At 38.2% G+C, this 22,375-nt stretch overlaps 1 long non-coding RNA gene across 1 annotated transcript in view; it reads left to right on the top strand.

Moving 5' to 3' along the window:
* Window positions 1-3,252: 3,252 nt before the first annotated feature.
* Window positions 3,253-22,375, top strand: part of LOC139691871 (uncharacterized) — a 58,965-nt gene continuing 39,842 nt past the window's right edge. Inside the window, exon 1 of the long non-coding RNA XR_011701699.1 lies at window positions 3,253-3,400. This is a non-coding gene — a long non-coding RNA (uncharacterized lncRNA). The remainder of the gene's footprint in view (window positions 3,401-22,375) is intronic.

Genomic DNA, 22,375 nt, shown 5'->3' with positions numbered 1-22,375 from the left:
AACAAAGATACAAGATATTTTTTCTGAAATATTTGAGGTCGGAAACTTTTCAGACCATCCATATAGGAGGGTAAAAACTGGAACAAGTTGAGCAGTTGACGAATCTCAGCAGGGTTTTGGACAAAAATGGTCAATTTAGTGGGGACCTTAAGAAAATAACTGCGTTAGGCAAAGGAGCTTTCACAAGATGAAGAGAATTTATAACAAGAACGTTGTAAGGGGATGTTACGAAAAGGCTCGTTAAAACTTTGAAATGGAGTGTAGTTATGTACGGCGCGGCAAAACGGTCATTGAAGCAGAATGACGATCGCAGATACAAGACTATTGAAATTTGGATGTGGAGAAGGATGGAGAAAGTGATGTGGACAGAAAGGAAAAGGAAGAAGGAAGTGATAGGTATGCAGGAGGAGGAGAGAGGATTGCTGGGAGGAATCAAAAGGAGACGGAAAAATGGATGTAAGCTATATTGATTGGCAGTGGGATATTGTAGACTGTGATAAGCCTACCTTAACAAGTAGTTCGCCTATTTCACACACACACATGTAAAAATATTGTTGTATAATGCTATGGTGAGGGTTTTAATAAGTAAATTTAATTAAAACAGTTGGGCCTTCAGCTGTTGGATTAGCTTAATAACCTGTACATTGTTTAATTGGCTATGAACCAGGTACTACCTCATTGGATAAACAAGCTTCTTGTGAAAAATTGCCTTTCGAGGCCTATTTCATAATATAAATAACAAATCATTGCATGTTCGTGCCATAGCCACGAGCATTCACTTGTAAGTGCAAGTAGGCACTTGGTGGGTATTATGGGTGAGTTCACTTTTCCTCGTGATTCGGAGGCAACTTCATCATAAAAAAATTTCCTTCCCCAATTCACCTCGCGAGCTGATCGAAAAGAGCCGAGCAAAACTTTTCCTTCCGGCACGCCTATTCAATGGGAACCCTTTTTCCCTTCGATTCCAACGAAATCGAGTTCATGAATTCTCTTCAATTCGATGCAAGGACTGAGGGTGCGATTATACGCGGTACCCGCGAGAGTGGGGGGATGGAAGGAGAGGAAGAGTGGGGAGGGAGGCCACGGGAGCGCGAGGGACCCCGGGGGAGGAGGCGGGGGAAGGGATTGACGGGGATGAGGGAAGGGAGAAAGGGACCGACCGACGAAGGAGCATGAGGGGAGGGGATAGTGGGTGTGCGAGTCGAGGGGTCGGAAGTGACGGAGGACAGCGGTGAGGGGAGGAAATCGGGAAGGGGACGAGCGGAGGGGAGGGAAGTGGTTGGGTTTTGGAGAGGGAGTCGGCGGAGAAGGAGGAACGCACGCTCCCCGTAGCGCCGGCCTGCTCAGGCGCCAGTGTAGTCATTTCGACATCGGGCATCATCGGAAGCGGTCGACTAAAAGAGAGTGAAGTGGCGGGAGAGAGAGAGACGGAGAGGGCGAAGGATAGAGGCGCGCTTCGCTCCGGTCCTCATCTTCCCACGGGAGCTCAGAGGGGCAGCCGGCCGACGGTCTCCGCCGCGACAAAGGACCTCCAGGCGCCGCCGCCCCGTGACACACTTCGGGGTCGGGTAGTCGGGGGTGGGGGGAAGAAGACGGAGAGATCCGGTCGGAGGTTTCGGAAAGTCTTCCTCCCTAGGAAAAAGGGTAGGGGCCGACAGCTTTTGTTTCCACCAACCCCCTATATCCCATTGAGTTTTTTCTTTTAGAGAGAGACGGGCACGTGACTTTAACTGAGAACGGAGTATGGCCTGCAGATTGTGTCCGTGGGAGTTTTCTCATTATTATCATTTCAGTTTCGCTTTGCAATTGGAGAGGGAGGGCTCTTCTTAGAGTTACGGAAAATTTGTATTCTCAGTGCGCTTTTCCATCCCCCACTGCACTCACGGATGGTCTCCTGGCGTATCTTCTTGTCGGGTACCACACGACGTACTCCTATCAGTAACTGCACGTGGCGATTGAAATTCTCCGATGACACTCCGTTCATTTCCCTGCGTTGTCACCCTGGGAGGGAGTCGGGGTGAAATATGCTATTCGCGCGATTCGCTAGTGACGTGATCTTAACGCGTGTGTCGAAAGGTTTTCACATTACAGTGCATAGAATGGTGAATCATGGAAAAATTATTTTCTCTTTTTAATTCGTAGGACCCGCAAAAAAATCCGATCTTAAATCGTTACCTGTACTTAATTAATTCAGTATTTGTTAACGCCTGGAATTTCGGATGAGTACTTTCGGATGGGCGTGATTTATTTGTTTAGCCACACTAGTGTACTTGAAAAAGTACTCGTATAGCTGGGAGTATTTGTTGGTTTGACTCAGATTAGAAGTAGCTGCTCATTCCGTGTGTACCTCTCACTCGCCCCCGGCCTCAATCAAAGGGTTGTGGTTTCTTTCCACTCCAGCGTATCCAGCGTTTGCTTTGGATTCCTTCCAAGGAAATCTTTTGGAAGATATATTTTTTCAATCTTTCAGCCGCTGAGTGCGAGCCGAAATATTTGGGGCGGCCTTGCCCACCTCCTTCTCTCTTCGGTTCTGATATTTTTCAGGTCATTCCCATGCGCGTGGTTTTTTCCGTCTTGACTGAAGTCCTTTTTATTCGAATGAAATGTGTTAAACATGCTCGTCTCTTAACACATTATGAATAGCCCCATGGAAAACCCCCTGGCGATCGGTAGAATTTGCAAATATGCGTATGGAGTGCTGTTTGAATTTGAACAGAAAATTTTATTTTCTCAGTTAAATCCGCGAATAGATTTACACTGTTAATTGCTAAACATTTTGGAATAATTGCTTTTCAATTCATACAAAATTATCCAATAAACTGATCAATCAATACCAAAACATACTTTCTTTAATACTTATTATAATACGAACAAAATCAGCAAATTAAATTTAGTGGTGAGGATAAATACTCTCTTTTTTGGCTGTTATGCTTATAAACACAAATTAATTACAACTTCAAGGGTTTATCTAATGATCTGTAATGGCGTTCTGACTTCCTCAGGAATAAGAATATATTTCTGAATTAGTGGAAAATGGCATATTTCCCAGTCTTACTTTATGCTTTGGTGATTTCCACATTTTAGGTTGGAGGTAGAAGAAAGTGATCCGCCAAAAGGAAATTTCTCTTCGGATTATATGATTACCTACGTATAGATCCATGGGCCAAAAGAAGAAGAGGGCTTGTTTGTGATGAGCGTGTGACTGTGGAGAAACGGACGTCCGTGGGTTCTCTTCGCTGTAGTATACCTCTCGGCACCCTTTTACCCGAGAAATAAGCATCCGCGTGTTCTCGAGGTAATGCTTCATTCGCAAAACATCAGTGTATATCCCTCTTTGGCTCGCCTATGCCGACAGCTGGACTTGACACACTCATCTTTAGACGTGGACTTCGAATAATCTGTGAGTATTTTTCCAACCATGCACTAACCATTAATCACCAAAATTCGTCGTTTGTCTATAAAAGATGGGAAAGTATTCAATTACTCTTGGTTTTCCGCCTTCAAATGATGAGTTCTACATTCAATGTTCACTCATTCAATACTTTTTGTCCGAAAGGGTAGCGTACTTTTCCGTAAGTATTTTTTACTGGCACCATTATTTTTGTATTCAATTTTATGGCACCTCGTCTACATTCGTCATAACAGGCTTTTCTTATCCAACTAATGTTTACATACATTTTATGCTTGACAGGGTGCAGAAGGTCTTTTGTGGATAAAGGCGCGTGAATAAACTCATTCATCAAAGAATTGATGAACGCCACCAGCTGGGCGTTTCAACCTTCTATGTTTGTGTGGAATGTCTTGGAAAATTTTGTTCTTGCTTTTGAGGATATAAATGATACAAAAAAAAATTTTTCTTTTGTTTCCGTATGTATAATTGGAAATGATTTTATTCTATACGTCATAACTATTAAAATTAATCCGGTTTGACATTGCATTTAAATTCATTAGAATTAGTTGTCCCCTCTAAGTGATAATATACGAGTATGTAGGTGAATAATTATTATGGAGAAAACGGAAAATGAAATAACGTAGCTAACCATGAAATTACCTGTATCAATATTTGTCGAGAAAGTTGACATGGGATTTTCACCTTACCCTAGGGTTTTTGTGTTTCTCAGGTCAAATAAGTGTCCCAGAAGTTTGAGCAAGAATAAGAATGATCTCTGTGGTAGAATACTGTGACAAATCAAGGAAAAATCCTATTCAACGACCATTAAGAGTTCTAAACTCATCCAATTTGGCCGACATATGAATTATCGTTTTTCCCTGTGCCACAGTTAAAGATTTGTAGGTTTTTATTTTCTCTGAAGACTATTTTCTTTGCTCACATGATATTTTGTTCTTGCTCCGTCTGCATCTTGAAGGCAATTTATATTGGGAGGAATATTCTCGTCATTTTATTGAAGTGAATTACAGTGATTAGTTGGAATCCTGGTTATAAATTAATTTAAAATTGATTACACATTTGAATAGTCGTACTCGTGTCTCGAAATTTGTTCCGGTTGCTGGTTCGGAAACTAATAGCTCTTTCCATTTCTCTGTTGAGCGCGCTCTGCCTATCCGATGCCCCTTTCTTCCCCATGCGTTCTTTATCAGTATCCTACTTCATCTATTTCTCTATATTCTGCATCTCTTCCTTTTGAACTATCCTTGAAATAATCTTCTTTCCAAAAGAGAGCCTGGTGAATTTAGTGCTTCTTCTAATACAACAAAATTTTGTCATTTATAGTTTCTTAGCGTGTCCTTCAACCTCACTCTCTTCCCCTTTATTTCAGAATTCCCCGGCCATATTTTGAGCACTTCTTGCTAATATTTTCTTGGTAAATACTATTTTCTTGAAACACATAGAAGCATTCAAAATATAGTCTAACCGTAGTCTCTATTGAATGGTGTGTACTTGTGTTGTTGGTGGGTCGTGAGAGTCCCGGGGTAGAGTGTTTGACTAGTGACCGGGCTATGTTCTATGCCCAGAAATCGAACCCGGAGGACCCAGGTTCGATTTCTCGGCAAGCCTCTGTGGGTCTTTTGGAGGATCTGGATCCTCCGGGTTCGATTTCTGGGCAAGCCTCTGTGGGCACCTGCAGTTACACCCAAGGGCCTACCTACCACCTACGTGCTTCTTTGTGCAGCAGGCTTTCCTCGGAAACCACAACCGGCACAGGGAAAGGCGCCGGTCCCCCTACGCTGATGTGTGAATTTCACACACCGTTGGGCTCTTGAAATTCACACATCAGGGTAGGGGGCCGTGTGGACTAGTGAACTCTTCCATCACCTACCAAACCGAAAATCGGGTTAATTACTGTGTTATTATACTTGTTTTTTATAAATTCTTTGTTTCTTTATAACGTTCTCCGTCCATTCGGCTCCACATACTTTTTAACTTTTTACCTCGAATTTTTCACTATTATTGTTGCCAAATTCTTGCTGTTCTTTACTTGATTAATTTCCATACCCTGTTTATGAACTTTTAAAACATTCCGTCTCAACCCCTTTATTTCTATTACACTAATCCTTCAATGAAATTTTTGGCTTTCGATGACGATTTAAGTTGAATGGAAAGTGAAGGACGCGCAAGGATTTCTTGATAAAAAACGATCAATACATCATTCCGTGAAGACTTGACTTATTGTTACCAGTTAAATTAACTTCAAAATTGAAGAAAATTTAGTATAAGGGCAAAGTGTATTTAGTTTACCTTATATCGGAGTTATTCATCAATAATTACACCATTGATATAACATTTAAGTTCAAATATGCCAGCATCCCTGTTTTCGCCATTTAATTTAACCTGGCATAAATAGGGGTTGGAGAAATAACTATTGCTTTTACCAGTTAACTATAGATATTGCTGGCAAATACTTAGCCATGTTAATCAGAAAAAGGAACTGCATACAAGCAACATATTGGGAAAATTTCTTTATGAACGGTATTGGATAATCATGATGTGAACATTTGGGGTCGCCATGTCAACAATATAGGTCTCTAGAGAGCCTTTTGAGATAACTATTAATAAGGAAGAAGATTCTAGACAACATGAACAAACTGTGATAAGTATTAACTACGTCTTACTTTAAATTTGTTCATGTTAGAAAGCTCTGTGTAAATAACTACAATACCAGTACATTCACTTTTAAATTATAGAGACTTGCCCCTGATATTCCAATTCTCACCACGTACTTAGCTGCATCATGGAAGTCAAGGTTTAAAATAACCCTGGCACGCATTTCAAGATGTTTTTAAAGAAGGTTTTCACCTCTCCCACATGTGCGTCGGAAATCCTGTTAAATTTATTTGCTCTAATTTATTACCGCATATCATTTAAAGCCTTATCTTCTACATTAACTCATCCATTGCTTTTAAAAATCCTTAATTATCGTGACCGTAAAAGGAGAAACATCCTATGCATTAACATCTCAACGCTGTTTAGGATGAGGATTGTGAAATATTTTTCAGTAAATATTCCAGTGATGACATTTATATTCAGTCATCATTGCACATTTACTGTGGCGCTAAGTCTAACGTACCTGTAGCTTAGATAAAATATCTATGAGAAACTGAGAGCGAAAAATTAATGTATTTTTTAAAAATCGATAATCTGCGCCCCATCTTGTATGTACTGTATTGCTCTCCCTTGTGAGTGATTAGACGCTCAGGTCTTAGGTAAATCTCTGAATAACTTTATATAGTAAGTACATATATGTGCAATGTACTACAAGTATTAATTTCCATTTATCTCCTGAAAATCCATTTTATTGCTCGATGTTTTGCAGGTTCTGGGGCTAACTGGTAGGGATCTGTGGGCAAAACAGGACAATACTATTCCTAGACACGTTTAATATCTATCACAAACGGAGAATATCTTTAATTAAATTCAGTGTAATTTTATCCCGGGACTCCACCGTTGGTGCCAGAAGTATCGGTTTTCCAGTTAGAGCCCAGGCACATGCCACAGAATTTTATTAATATTCACTATCAAAATTTCTTGCTGAAATTGTCCGAAAAAAATTATTTCTTTTGCTCCCGTACAATCATCGAAGCATAGTTTTCTTGTTTCAATGTGCCCTAGGAGTGGAAATGTTATTTCTGTAGAAGAGAAAACTTCCCAGTTTAAAAAAAAAACAAATCGGACGCAATATGGCGGTCGACGGTATCACAGTAACAATTAGAGTTCGTGTGGACTGTGACCCTTTAATATTTTCAGCAGAATTTGTTGTTTTGATTTTGTACATTTCAATTTCATTTAATCGATTTTCGGAATAAATTCCATTTGCTCGACTGAAAAACGTCAACGTGACAAGTAACCCTTGAACAAATATGAGACTGGTTTCCTCTACGAAGAGAAAATCAAATCGCCCGGGAGTGAAGAAAGAGGTAACTGTCGTGTTTGAAAAAGACTATTTTGGAGATAAATGTGTCTTCAATTTGTATCCTTTGTCTCTCTAATATGTTTCTGTAAAAGAGTAAACCAAAGTATTTCACTGCCAGAAGATGATCTTAACTCACCTCAAAATGGGCCATATGTGACTGGCCAATTTACTTTGCTCCTTCTTTTTCATAACATAATTTGGATACTGTAAAACATATTGGAAATTCGGCGTTAAATTGTGAATAATAATTTCATTCAAGCCTCAAAACATGAAAATTGATATATCTACAAATTGATTAATTAATTTTAAAATAATCCTAGTTGGTGTTACATGTTTGACATAGCTTCTAATTATGGTTTTGAATTTTAAAATAGTTTCGATTCACATGGAGTCGAACCGACGACGTTGTTAAGGGATCCGAGAAACTTATTCAGTCGGTAAATGCGTATCTTCCACAACATCAGTAAAGCCGTTCTACAAGAGACCTTCCTCCAAAACAACGGACGCCGACGTAGCAAGATATATTTCGTGTTTCGATGTTACCGCTCCATAAGTACCGTTCGCGATCCACCCCGGGAAAATCTGACGGTTTTTTCTCTTTTAAGTTTTTCTCTCAAAGATCCCTTCCGGCGCTTTGAGTAGGAATTTCGGAATTTTAAAGAAGAAAATAAAATTAAAACTCGCTTTATTCCTCCTTCTATGAGTTTCATATGTGCGGAAGATTCAAGTATTTATTTCTCCTTTCCTACAGCAGGTCATACGTTAACGTCGTTAACGTCTGCCGTTCAATTGCTATTGACTGACTCTTTGAGTGCAAATTGCTCGGACGTGCATATAATTCTCAATTATTCCTAGGCATTGACTAGGAGATAATTATGCAAAGAAGAATTACGGTGCGCAGTTCTTCCTATTGCGCTGCGTGAGCTGAATTGTCATAGAATTACGTGGCCTACTTGGGCCGAGAAAATGTCATGGCTCTGTTAAATATGGACGAAAATTCACTGCAGGCCTCTCGGTTCTACTGTTACACCCACTTTTAATGCTCACTCCTTTTTTTCGAACTGGCTTGTTTGCAGTGTTCGCAATTTTTCGGACTCGCCTGAATTGATGCGTGTCAACTAAACAATGTGCACGTGGAATGTTTTTGGGCAACACATGCCCGACGTATCTCCATGTATGGAATTATTTATTTATGATAGATGCCGATGCACACTTGATGGAATATTAAGCCATTTTTGCTCTTTTATAAATCGTTATCATGGGATATTATGAGGTGAAAACTATAAAAAGCTCTTTCACCACTAATTTAAATATTTTTTCTAAGTTAAAACAAATTGTTTGGAGAATGTTAACGTTAACTTTTGCACCCAAAAGGTGCAAAAGATAAACTTATTTCGCAAAACTGAAGCTCAAAAACGTATGTAACAGAAACTAAAAACCGTCCATACCCAGTTTTATTAATATTATATCATGGAGTGTAGCCCTGTGTGGCTTCAAAGTGTGGTATTTTATGCAAGGAAATGAGCGGAGATCAGAGGCTGTGGAGTTGTGAGGAAAAAGAAGAAAGCTGGTTAGCTTTTAACCTCAGTTCTTTTCAATTCTCTCAAAGTTGAAAAAGGCGACTGGCAAAGGCTTTTCAATGGTCGGTCGAGGAAGGAATCGCTTGGTTAAATTCGAAGAAAGCGTGTAGGAGACCATGAGAGGTAGTAGAACGGATTGTGAAGATATTGAAGGTTGCATGAAAATGAAAAGACTTGCTAATTACGGAAAAGAGGGTATAAGTATTCTTTTCAGACGGATTGAATAGTATAAAAGTATGAAGAGCTTAATGATGAAACAGTGCACAGCAAGTAGAAGTATATTCTGAAATATGCGTTTAGAGAACCCCTGTAATGTACAATATTTCTTTGAAGTCGTCCAAAATCGAGACTTTTACTCAATTAAGTAGCTGTTATGATAAGGTCAAATATTAATAATACCATCTGTTAAGCTAATGTCTAGGTGCTATTTTACAATACCTTGATAAAAACAAAAATAATCAAATCGAGCATATAGAATTGTTTTTTTTGTGGGGGACTAAATGAATTCACCTTTCTTGCATGAAAACTTCAGGAGGCGAACAAGTTAAACATTTGTGAGAATAAAAATTCCTTTTTTGCTGAGGCATTGAATTCTTAGCGTGAAAGTATACACATACAATTATACACTGTTCTCTTTCAGAGTAGGCAGAGCCAAATAATTCTTATTTTACGTTTTAGCAAGAGACTGAATACATGAATTCAATATCCTTCCTTTCATAGTTCTATGATCTCTGTCACTTTAATGCTCTTAAATATTCTGAGACTTCTAGGATGTCTTGTATAGAAGTCTCTTTAGCCAGATTCATCCATGATTTTTTTGGCCTACAACTATTTCTCAATATATTTACTCTCCCATTTTTGGTAGTTTTCATACACTCTTTCAACAATAGCAAAATGGCATAGTACACTTCTTTCCTCCTTCGTTTAACTAATCGACTCAATTCATAGTCTTTCATGACCCACTCAACCCTTAACTTTATTGATTTCCCAATTATAAATCAGAGAATCAATTTATAGCAACCATCTATGTCATCTGTCAACTTTTTAATTTTTTTATTTTTTCTTGAGCTGTCGTTATCCATCACCTGCTTTTCAAATTTCATCCTTAGCCATTTTCTGTAACTATATTTCTCTATTCTACCTTTATAATGCTCCACAGTCATATATTGTCTCTAATGATGTGCCCTATTAGTAACTATTCCTACCTATTCCCCCAACCCACCTATTCCTCTAGTAATCATCCATAGATGTCTCTCCTCGCTAGCTCTTCGAAGTATTTTTTTCTTTCGTTAACCTGTCTATCATGTTTACTTATATGGTCCTCCGGAGCCAATACCTTTCCATCTCTTCTAATTCTCCATTTTTTCCTTGCTGCCTTTATCGTTGATACTCGTTCCTTCTTTTTGAAAGCATACTTGGCAGATCCTTTCGGCTAACGAGATTCATAAAGTTTATACCATCGCTAGTGATCTTGCTATCCAAATAGAAAAAATCTCTTGCTTCTTTTACCAAATGCTATCTTTCCTACTTTGTCTTTGGAGTATCAAGTTATTTCTTTTTCTTGTGTATCGTGGGGTTGTTCTAATTTATCTCTTCCTCATGAAGGCTTATTTCCTGGTAAGGTTCTCTTCCTTCTCTTCAAGTATAGCAATTTTTTCCAAAAACTATAGCATGATTATCCTTTTTTAATTACCCGCTCGCCAAATTTATACCGTTGCACTGGAAATTGATGGTTAATATATTTTTGGATGAATTTATTCTTAAAATTTGTGTCGATGTGCACTGGGGAGGAACGGGATAAAAATGAATAAACTCGTTCTAAAGGGTGAGGAATATTCGAGTTAGTGAAAAAAGTAACGTCAAAAAAAGAAAATAATGATGGAAGGTCAACTTAGGAAAATAGAATATCAAATGAACATTTTATGAAATGGAAGAAGATTATGCGTTGCAATATAATAAAAATCAGAAAGTATGCCGCAAAGAATTGTGTCATTGAATAATTTGATTTTGATTGTATTCGGTTGATAGTAAAGAATATACAGGATACACCTGTATGCAACGTTTATGAACGCTGAATTAGGTCTAAAAAGTATAGGTAAGTCCATGTTGAAAGATATCTCTTTATCTCCCAGAGAAATCTAATTGTCAGAATATTTCCCTGAATAAAATCATAAAAGGTTACATACGGCTCTATAATTTCCCGGATTTTCTTGATAACTAGCCAGCAGTCATTGAGTATGATGAATTTCATTGTTGAACTGAAGGGAGGAAAGTTTTATTTTGTTTCCTTTTGTAGTTTGTAAGATTTAATCCATAAATTCTTCCTAAAGGCTTGAAGAAATAGAACTGAATCAATTAGGTGATTTTTTGGTGTTTTTTCGCTCTTCATTGAGGACCTGGTGCGGGGAAATGTGCTAGCCATCGGAGTACCTGCAACGTAGCCATATTTTTGCCACACCCCATTCCTTGTCTTGTTCCTAAGCAACACAAATGGTTGCTGGCATTATCTAAGAATTTCCTTACATATAAATATGTAAGCTAGCTGGTATGTTTGAGGAATAAAACCTATTAGTGCTCATTCTCACTCCTGAATACAATGAAACGATATATTTCACATGCTGTACCAAATCCAGGAGTTCATCCTTTTAATCTTACCACATAATTTATAATCGGCTATAAAGGCACTCAGGCGAAGATATTTGGATTCCAGGCAGTTTAATTCACATTTTCGTTGCTCTTGCTTTCGTCTCACCTAAAACGGTTCCCCACTCATTTGCTTACCAAGAGCGCCTCAATTTCACCTTTCCTCTGCTCATGCTGCTTGCAAATTAATTGAAAAGTCGACGAGTTCGAAGAAAAATGGAAAATATCGTCCACCCATGAAAAAGAACGCCTAAAACCCATTACCATTACAATCCCCGTGTGATAATCACATTTCTAAACCACCCTCGACTAATTGGACAGCTTTGTGCCATCTATTCTCAATGCCTTCTCCATTTATTTCCGCGCTCCTCCTCGGTGTTACTGCTTTCTCTTCCGCCACCAAGTAGGTACGAAGCCCCGTGGCCTTGGTAACGGACAAGGGGATGCTTTCCCACCCTCCATCTTCCTCCTACTTCCTCCCCCTCCGTCGCCTTTTGGTAGCAGCCCATTTTTTCCCATCCCCGTCCCATTCAGTTCCCCTCTTTTGCTCTTATCTCCGCCTTCCGCTCTCTCTCTTGCTTCGCGCATAATACCATTTCACGCTAGCTCTGCTTTGCCCCCCTCCTGCTCCACTCATGGCAAGAAATATAAGCCCAACCGCCTTTCTCTGCCGGGAAAACGAGAGCTCTCGCCGTCTCTAAACAGCTGTACCGCGCTTAACCCAATCCAGCCGTGCCCGTGCTCTTCGCCGTACTCAGAAGACACCCACACCTCGCCCGTGGATCCACCCCATCCCTGTCTCTCCACCACGTCTCTCCGCCTCTCCCTCCCTCCTGCCCCCTCATCCAATATACTTGGCGATCTCCTCCCTGCCTCCCCTCTCTCACTCCCCCCTCTCACTTCGTTCCTTCGCCTTGAGGAAAGAATTGAAATTGGATGAAAGGAAAAGAAATAGGGCGGGTTTATTTTTTTCCGCACGCTCTCCCACCCTCCCACTACCCACCCACCATCCCAGTCTTCCTCTCGGCGCCTCGAGGGCGGGAAATCTGTGATCGTAAGGGTACGGGATTTTCACAAATCTTTGGCGACCCAGGCGCTGATTGACCCTTTTTAACGGGATTTCTCCAGATTGGAAGCTCGGCGGGGGGTTTGGGGATGGGTTTTGATGCTTTATGTTGGCTCCAGGTTTGGGGTGGTCGGTTGAAGCCCAAGCCCTGAGGTATGCAACAAGCACTAAGTAATAGCACGGTGGAAAGAATCGAAGTATGAGGGACTAAGAATATCTGGAGAAGAGAAAATGACAATGATCTGGGCGAATGAATCAATGAAAAAAAAATTAATATTTCAAAATATCATGTGATTGAAAGACAAGGAAACAAATCGCATTATAGAGAGGAAACAGAGATGTAGCAGGTTGGGAGCGCGACCCGAACGAGTGATATTACGTTGAGGTTAATGATCTCGGGAAGTCATTCATCCCGTCCTAGGTTTCTAGGCAACAATAGGTTGATAGAAACAAAAAGGAAAAAGGAAAAATATTTTTCATTATACTTGTTTAAGATCTATTCCCTTTCATCTAATTTCAATTAGCTAGGATTACGTGGATATATAAAAATTAACAAACTAAATTAATATTTAATTTTGGTCACAGAAAGTATTATGTTTCTATTGTACAATAAATATATCTGATTATATTTAATTAAAGATTATGACATTTTAAAATACAGTACGGTAAAAAATCGCTTAAAATAATGCATATAACAGTCTAATCACAGATATGTATTCTTTTAGTATTCACCTAGACTTAGGGGGACTGAAAAGTTATTGATTTGTTACATAATTCTTACACATTGATCTTCAATTCTAACTCTTTCTTCATTGGCCGTCTTGCATTAGTTTTACACTAGTTATTAAATGAATAATTTTTAAACCACTATTTATCCTTATAAGCAGATGCACACTTTATCACTTAAATTTTAATTGGATGCATTTCGGTGTGGTTTAAATTATGTGCAAGAAAATATTTAACAATTCTAGTTTCTGAAAAGTTGTGTTTTTATGCCGACAGTTGATTGTCTCAAATATATTACTCAGCAATGCAAAAGAAATGGTGCTAGAAATTTCATTTTTATGAGAAAACCGTGGAGAAAATAATTACTTTCTTTAGTGATCAATCCTTATTGGTTATAGGTACATTGTTCAATATCCTTGGATTCCAGTTTTTAAAAAAAGCAATAATGTAACGTTATTAAGTAGTTGGCCAAATCAGTTTTGATGCAAAGCACACAGAGGATGGCCATGGGAATGAGAAATCTCTGATATTGGCTGACTATTTTGAAACCAGACGATGTAATGGTCATATTTTAAATAATATTTTAATTTATCAGTCCAAATGTTCTGCATGAGCAAGCGTTGCATGTTTTTTAATTCATTTCACGGAGTTCCGTCGTTAATTTTATTATCTTGGGTTCATTAAGTGGATACATTAACTGCCTGTTTTTTTGGGAGGAGGCAATCACACCATGCAGTTAACGGATAAAAGTGCATCATTCATTATGTAGGCTAAATATTGGAGTCTCTCAAGTTTATATAATGTACGAATAGGAGGATTAAATGAAAAGTAAATGCAAATGGTTAAAAATTAAACCTCGCTCAAAGCTTTCATTATCTCTTTGGGTGTTAACGAAAGTGCAATCCCTCACGAGGGCACTGCAAAAAAATCCAACGTAAGCGTGAAGTGCTAGTCATGCCTTGTCCGAAGAGAGCAAAAACATTGGGTGCCCTAAATAAAAAAAATGGAAGAGTTGTTTTTGCGCATTTCAATAAAAAATTGTTGGGTAGGTTAACTTTGATGCAAAGCACTCAGAGAATGGCTATGGGAGTGAGAAAGCTTTGAAATTGGCAGAGAGTTTTGGGACCAGACGGCGTGATGTCCAGTCTTTAAATTATGTTTATATTTATTAGTATTCTTAAGGAGAGATCATGTACAACATTTTGATTAAAAATAGTCAGTTAGAAAAGACACGATAAAAAGCTCATAAGGGATGACTCTGAAAAATGAGAAAACTTTGATATTGGCTGATTATTTTGGAACCATCTGGTAAGTTCATATTTTCAGGAAAGGAACATTCGAGCATGTCATTGACCCTTCCTATCCTATACGATGACCTTTTAGATACCATGCGTGTAGAGCGTGACGCGCGGTCAAAAATTTAATGAGAGGTAGTATTTATTGATATAATTCATCATGTTAGAGTACATATTACGGGGCGTACCAGAAATTATATAGGTTAAATTTAATGAAATTGAGAATCTTTGAATTGATTAAAATATCATTATACGTTTTCCCTGTTGGTTAAGAATCTATTAATTTGTTTTATAGACATACGTTCTGATAGCAAACCATGTTCACATACTTGAGGTTTGGTTTGAAATTTGGTGAGGGAGCACTTAGTACGATATCCTAATTGGCGTGTGGCGGTCACCCATCAGGGTATGGTGGTCAGTTTCTTTCCCTATACTACCTGTGGTTTCATCCCCTATCTGCACAGATATAATTTCCAATTTCTTCAATCGGAATACGGAAGGATACTAACTTTGAAGGTGGTACCGAAACAAAGGTGCCTTAAACTTCAATTTTTAATGACAGTGTTTTTTATCACTTCAATGACAGTGAAGAAATTTTACTATCTAAACGTTTTCAATTTAATGTCTCCAAACTTTGGAAAGTAACATAGCCTCCGATAATACCCGCATCTCCACGTAGCATTAAAGTCCAAGTACCTGTATATTACATGGAGACTTGTACCTTTAACAGACTCTGTACCCCAGAATCGGCTGAAGCTATTTATGAAATTGTTTAGGTATTCCTTACGCTGCATTCGTTCGGACAAATTATTTTAAACTATCGATAAATTATGGTAGTTAATGGTTATCGTTTAAATGATTTTTGCCGAAGTAATTTGGAAAAACAATCTAATACCCAGTATATTTATTTAAAATAAAACATAGGAAGGAGCAATTTTGTAACAATTGACCTGTTTTTCGGAATCAGTCATCATATCTCACTTCTCTGTGTGTTTTATTAATTAAATCTCTTTGAATATCAAATTTTACCGTTTACTATTCATTACAATAAAACTTTTCTGCTGTTCCAAACAATATAAAATGAAGTAAGACAAATACTTATTGTACTTCTGGTTACGGTCACAGAATAAATGGAAAAACTGATCGTATCTTTAATAGTGGCCGTTATCTTGAAACAACTATTACCAATGTAATAAGGAATTTTTTTAACGCTATAGAATAAAACCTTATTCAAGGAGAACGTCAGTTCTTAATCGCATTTTCTGGCTGTTAAGCTGTGCGTTTTGTCATACGCTTCATTCGTAAAATATCTGCAAGTTTACCCCATTTTGCTCAGAACCCATATTTCTTAAAATCACGTTATGCTGTCCTCGTTTCGAATGTCGAGTTTAGTTTATTTCAATGACTGTCAGAAATCATTGATAATGGAGTCTCGTATCGTCCACGGAAAATTGATTGTGAATAATCGTAGCCAAATGAGAAGCCCTAGTGTATCATTTGATGGAGCAGAACTTCTGAATCCGATGTGTGTCAATTGTCAAAAAATAATCCCTCCAACAGCTTTCAGATGCTTTTAAGATACCTCAAAACCATCGTAAAGGATGAACTAAGGTGGTAATTGAGTTATTGAGGCTAAAGATGAGATAAATAATGGTCAATTGAATGGCTGCCAAAATAGACTATAAGTAATAGCTGAAACGCTTATGCGTTTGTTGACTCTGTAGCTTGAGTTTTACGTAAATTTTACTGTATTTGGCCCATTTCAATTCCATATTCAGTAGATCATTACACAACACTTATTATTACGCATTAATATTTTCAAAATTGCCATATTATTCAAGTACGTAGGATGCAAAGTCAGAAGATCTCATTGACGGCTCGAAGAAAATAAAATTTTGCTCTATGGGAGTTAAAACATTTGCAATTCACCCAAAGCTTTTTAATTAGCATTCGTTGATTAAAATCTGGAAAACTACAAGGTGTTATTATGTTTTATTACTTTAGTTCTCTTTTCGTTAAATTTTAACACATGTATATTGTAACTTTCTTCATAGTTTTGCTGGAAAATCATATTTTTCACAATGGTCTTTCTTTAGACTTCAGAATTGGCGTATTTTGAAGGAAAGATACTTTTTTAATTCCAAAAATAGCAAGAAAATTGTTCTTTATCTCTAAATATGAAAATCTCTGATAAGTAAGTAAACACTGGTACATCTATTTTTTTGCGAGTACTAATAATAGTCATAGGACACTTGAGTTTCTGTCACACACCCCTTAGGTGATTTAAAACATTCATTTCGTGCACATGAATAAATACGCTCATTAATATTAACATCAAGTTGGACCATTTATGATTACCAGTACTGTGTCAGTGCATAGGTCTGCTGAAAAGAAATTGCACGGTAAATATCCATTTCTGTCGCCCATCAACGCGTTGTAGCAGGAATCGAAATGCAGTACTGGTACACTTTTGAGGAAATTGCATCATAACTTATACTCCATGTCGTATGGCGCTCTCGTTGACATCAAGGTTGGGGGGCACATGTACGTATATATTGCTCTGAGTAGGACAAGGTGAAGGGACACCACCTCCAGAGGGCGAGGGTAAAAGAACGTGCGAGATGAATGAATTCAAATCATGTTTCATGACGACTTTGTGTATTTTTGAGCTTATCTCAGCTCTGGCTCCTATTTTCAAAATATCAAGGGTGCTTTATTACATTATATGTACTTGCATTTTCTTATAAATGACGTACTTTTTAACTGAATAAACATTGAACTTCATTTAAATAGCATCAAAATAATGTATGGTGTATGCGTATTAATAATTTCACTTCCAATTTCACCATAGTGCTTGGTGACAGGTGTTATCCTCAAATATCAAAGGAATCCTCGCGCTGAACCCTTCGTTTGGTAGTATTAGTTCTCAATTGCCTCTCTTCGGAGAAATAATTCTCTTGGTAAATTTGAGGGAGAATGCTGTCAGGTGACAACTCCTGGTGAGCGTATTAAACTTAAATTTCAATAAACATTTATGAATGCAAAGATGTGCATTTAGGTGTAAATGCGTATTAAATACATGTGAAAACGCCCGAGCATGATCGCCGGGAACTAAGTGTCGTAAATTCTACACATTTGTATTCTTAACTAGTATATTTACTTTGCCTTTTCCCTCCCCATGAACTAAAACCTTGACGAGATGGAACGACTTGTGTGCTCTGTTGACACCGAGAGCTGTTCTGGAGATGCACTGTCAATTGCTCCTATTCAGGTCACCTATTCAAGCGAGGTCAATGGTTGGGAGCCTACAAAAAGTAGTCTGTATAGCACCTTTTCCTCAGTAAGGTGGCTGAAAAGGGGTCTGAACTCAGTGGGACGAACATCCGTGTAATGTTGTCACGTTAAACACTATTTAGGAAGACAAAGGAAATCACTTAAATTATTTACACCTCAATATTTTCTACAAATGATGATACAAATACTTCTATGATGGTACCAAATATAAGTATGAGTCCTAGGGACGACAGGAACCGGCCCAATAGATCCGTACCACCGTGGCAGGAAAAGAGAATTAAGTGTTCTGCATTATTCATCAAAAGAAATCCTTGCGAAGTGAAATTGAAAGCGATAACGTAGAAGAGAGCAAAATTGGCTAGAACAAGGAAGTGTGGATATTTTAAGGTGGATTGAGTTGAAATGGAAGGACAGAGGGAAATAGTGGAACTATACTTAGAGAGTAACACAACGGGAGGAGAGAGCCAGTGGTGGCCAGTGATAAAGAGTGGGGGCCAGTGATATTGAACAAAAAGGTTTGAAGAAACGTAGTATACAAACCAGGATTAGGCGAGTGAAAGTGAAATCTGTGACAGAAAAGCTGGCCATTATTTGCATCCGTATACGATATATGTACACATGCAGCTCTCGGGAAAAAGTAAAATAAAAACTGTTTTATAAAATCGGAGAAATAATTTCGAGTTTCTCGCCAAGGAAACATTTGATATTGACTGGGATTTTGGTTGGCGTAGGAAGAGAATTGAAAGAGATAGGGGACTTGCGTTTTTGAATTAAGGAACGGCCGCAGGGAAAACGTAATATGGCTCTGCCGGACAAATGGCTTCATTATAAAGATGCCCAGTTGACACACCATAAGAGATGTAGACATACGAGAAAATGATCGGGGATTTAGGGAGATATCATTTAGAACATTTTACCCTGAGACTCACATTTACGAAATGCGTAATTGATTCGCAGTTTCCGGGGGACCATGCGGATTCAGATAATAATTGTGCTAATAACAGGTGAGATTAGATTTAAGAGGATAAAGCAGGAAAGAAGGTTAAGGAAATGAAATGTGGAGTCATTAACCGATACAAAAAATAAGATGTACCAATAGGCAGTAGACATATTTACAAGTGACGAGAGGGAGACATGCACCATAGAATAATTATGGTAATATCTCAAAAATGTCATACATAAAGCCAAAAATGACATTATAGGAGTAGCATGAAGGATAGTGACAAGGAAACCAAAGATTAAAGATAAAATGATCGAGAATACACAAGATAGAAGGAAATGAAAAAATGAACGCATAGACTTAGAAGGATTGAGGTGCAAAGACTTGAATAATATGCTGAGGAGTGAAATTGATGAGGTGAATAGTGTAAGACGAGAAGGACATGGAAAGCGTGCAAAGGAGAATGATATCGGTTTGCTAAACAGGAAAGTGAAAGGAATTTCAGGAAGTATGAAGGCAAAATCTGAGCACACTATCAAAGACAATCAGGAAAATTTATCAATAGGACGAGCGAAAATTCAGAAGAAAGTGGAATAATATACAGAGAAACTATGTGGTAAAATCCTTAGGCCCACAAACATAAGCATATAAAGCGAATATGAAGTAGATGAAGAAAGCTTAGTTTGATGCATATTTCATTGCACGATAGAATGTGAATTCAGTGGAACGAAATCAAATAAGTTCATGGGGATGGATTTAATTCTAACGAGATTGCTTTGGAAAGCATCAAAGAAGAATTTACATAGATGGCCAAATAGATGTAGAGTTTAATCATTCATAATATTTGGTTTAAGAACAAGAATGCGATAATATATTCATGGAAAACGTTCAGAAATTCGGACTAGTGAGACAATGTTATGATTATGCGCATGTATTGTAACGGCGTGGTACCTTCTCATATTTTCCCAGAAGCGGATGCTGAATGAGATCGTAAATTAGTACCGATGAAGTGTCACGTCAGATTAAAGAGAACTAAAGAGGGAAATTGGATAATGAGAGGAAGTGTAGAAGCATAGCGGGGTAAAAAGTAAGGAATACCTAGAGGTGTTATAGAAAATTACTATTGAAAATTAGGAAAAAGGTAGATAAATGGGAACATAGCAAAAATACGATTTCGTTAGACGAAAACGAGACTAAAGGTACAGTAGATGAAAGGACCAGGAAAGCGTGAATTAAAGACAAAATGCATAGAAAGATGAGAGAACTGGAGAACTGAAGAAGAGAGAAATGTTAACATTAAATTAGGTAAATGAATGTACAATGTACAAAGAAATAAATGTTAAAATGAGCCGGGGAACAAGTAGAGCGAAAGAAGCGTGATGAAAGATGCGGTGCGAAGATGTGAAGAGTTTAGAGAAGGATGGAATAAGTCCGCTCTACAGGCACTGCCAAGATGTAAGAAGGGAGAATCTGAGCAACTGCAAAAGATACATCAAGTATATTATTAATTTAACCAAGAAATATTCAAGATAGACGGAAAGTATAGCATAGAGGATCACTATAGTAAAGATATCAAGTCAAGGTGACCATAGAATACAAATAGAATATAACATAGTTAAGGATAGCTTAGGTCCAGCCCTAAGCTATGGGAATAATGGGATAATACATAGCATTTTTATGAGGGAGGGATTTGGCTGGAAGGATTTATTAGATCTCTTTAAGTTCCTATACCAAAAGAAGGAAAGGCACCAATATGTGATGATTACAAAAACCTATGATTGATTTCACTCGTAGCTACAGTGGTTGTCAGAATGATCAATAAGAGGATGGAGAGCAGAACGCATGAGTGCTTAGGGGATTATTAATTCGAGTTCAGAAAGGAGAGAGGCACGCTTGAAGCCATAGCAGTAATTAGATCACTGATAAAGAGGAACATAGAATAAAATCAGGATGTAATTCTCTGTTTCGAAGGGCTCGAGAAATCTTTTGATGAAGTGAATTAGGTGGAATTAATGAATGCATGGCAGAAGATATAAGTAGATTGGAAGGAGAGGCGACTTATGACTTAACTTGTACATATCTCTGACTACTCAGTAACAAGTGACGGATGGGGATTTAGGATATACAGTCGCAAGAAGTTTAAGATTGGGTATCAATTACGAGTACTCTTCAGACTGTGCTTTGAGGAAATGCTAAATGAGGCATGAAAAGAACTGGAGTTAGGATTTAAAGTGGGTGGAAAAATTATAAAAATTTTAAAAATCAATTCGGTTTGAGGATAATCAAGTTTTATTAGGCCTTGCAGTCGAGACTTTACGAGGATTGATGAGCGTATCAGAAGGTTAGCGCGATACATATGTTAGGAGAACAATTTACACAGACAAAGTAGTTGAGCTTTTTGAGAAGGATGTCTGAGCAAAACGCCAGAATTGTCAGGAAAATCTACAGCAGATAGAACAGTTAACCATTTCGGGAAGTTTTTTTGAAGTAGTGGGGAAATTAGGAGTAGTTCGCGTCGGGCAAGGAGTCTTTCTCAGAGATAAGGTAATTTATGGCAGGGAGAGAGTTGCTGACGGGGACGCTAAAGAAAAATATTTTAAGAATTTGAGAACAGGCTAGAAAGAGAGAAGAATTAGAGGCGACGAAATAAAATTGACGGCAACAAAAACAAACAATGAGGTAGAACGCATGGTGGGGAGGAAAGAGGATTTTTGTGAGAAATCTAAACTAAGAAGAAAAAATGGATTTAGAGCATTTTAACTATGCATAGACATTTGAGTACTTGGTTATCACGATGAACATTAGGTAAGCAAAGTAGGGGTAGGAAAAAATAAACATGTTGAGCGGAATAAATTTAGGTAAAAACAGAGAAAGTGGCATCTGTTTTGATTATAATTTCCAATGGCACAATCACCTCTTCCTCAGGGGACGGGAAGATTGAAGGTAGTGGGGGATTGAGAAGGTGTGAAGGGAAATGGGAGGGGTATATTTAATGACTCTTTTAAAAGGGTGAAGGAGGGGCAAAAGGTGTTGGGGGAAAAAGGTCTATGGAACAGCGGTAATGTTTTGAGATAAGCTTCAAAAAGCCTTATGCAGATCTGTTTTAAGGTTTTGAGTTGGTCCAGAGTGTCGGTAAATATCAATAAAGCAATTATTGTGTGCAGGACTTTATCATGAGATGAAAAGTGATGGAGGGACGGGTGTTTTTGTAATAGGGGGGCCAGCTGGCTAAAAAGAATGTTTTAAACTTTCGCGGTGGTTGTTAATACGGATATGAAGTGTTGAGGTACATTATCCTTTGCAAAAAGATGAGCAAAAAGATATATTGCATTGTTCAAAACCCAATAGGAGGAGGGGAGATATGGCAAAGAGTTGACAAGCGGGTGAAAGAGGGCTGGAGTGTAGAGGGTGGGAATTGTGCGGCATCTAACCCGTTTGCACGGTGATGTGGCTTTTGGCGT

The sequence above is a fragment of the Hetaerina americana genome, unplaced genomic scaffold (genome assembly GCF_022747635.1).
Source record: "Hetaerina americana unplaced genomic scaffold, ioHetAmer1.1.p SCAF_4, whole genome shotgun sequence".
Classification (NCBI taxonomy): Eukaryota; Metazoa; Arthropoda; class Insecta; order Odonata; family Calopterygidae; genus Hetaerina; species Hetaerina americana.
Note: the sequence above shows the minus strand (reverse complement) of the source record. Positions and strands in the feature narration are given on the sequence as shown.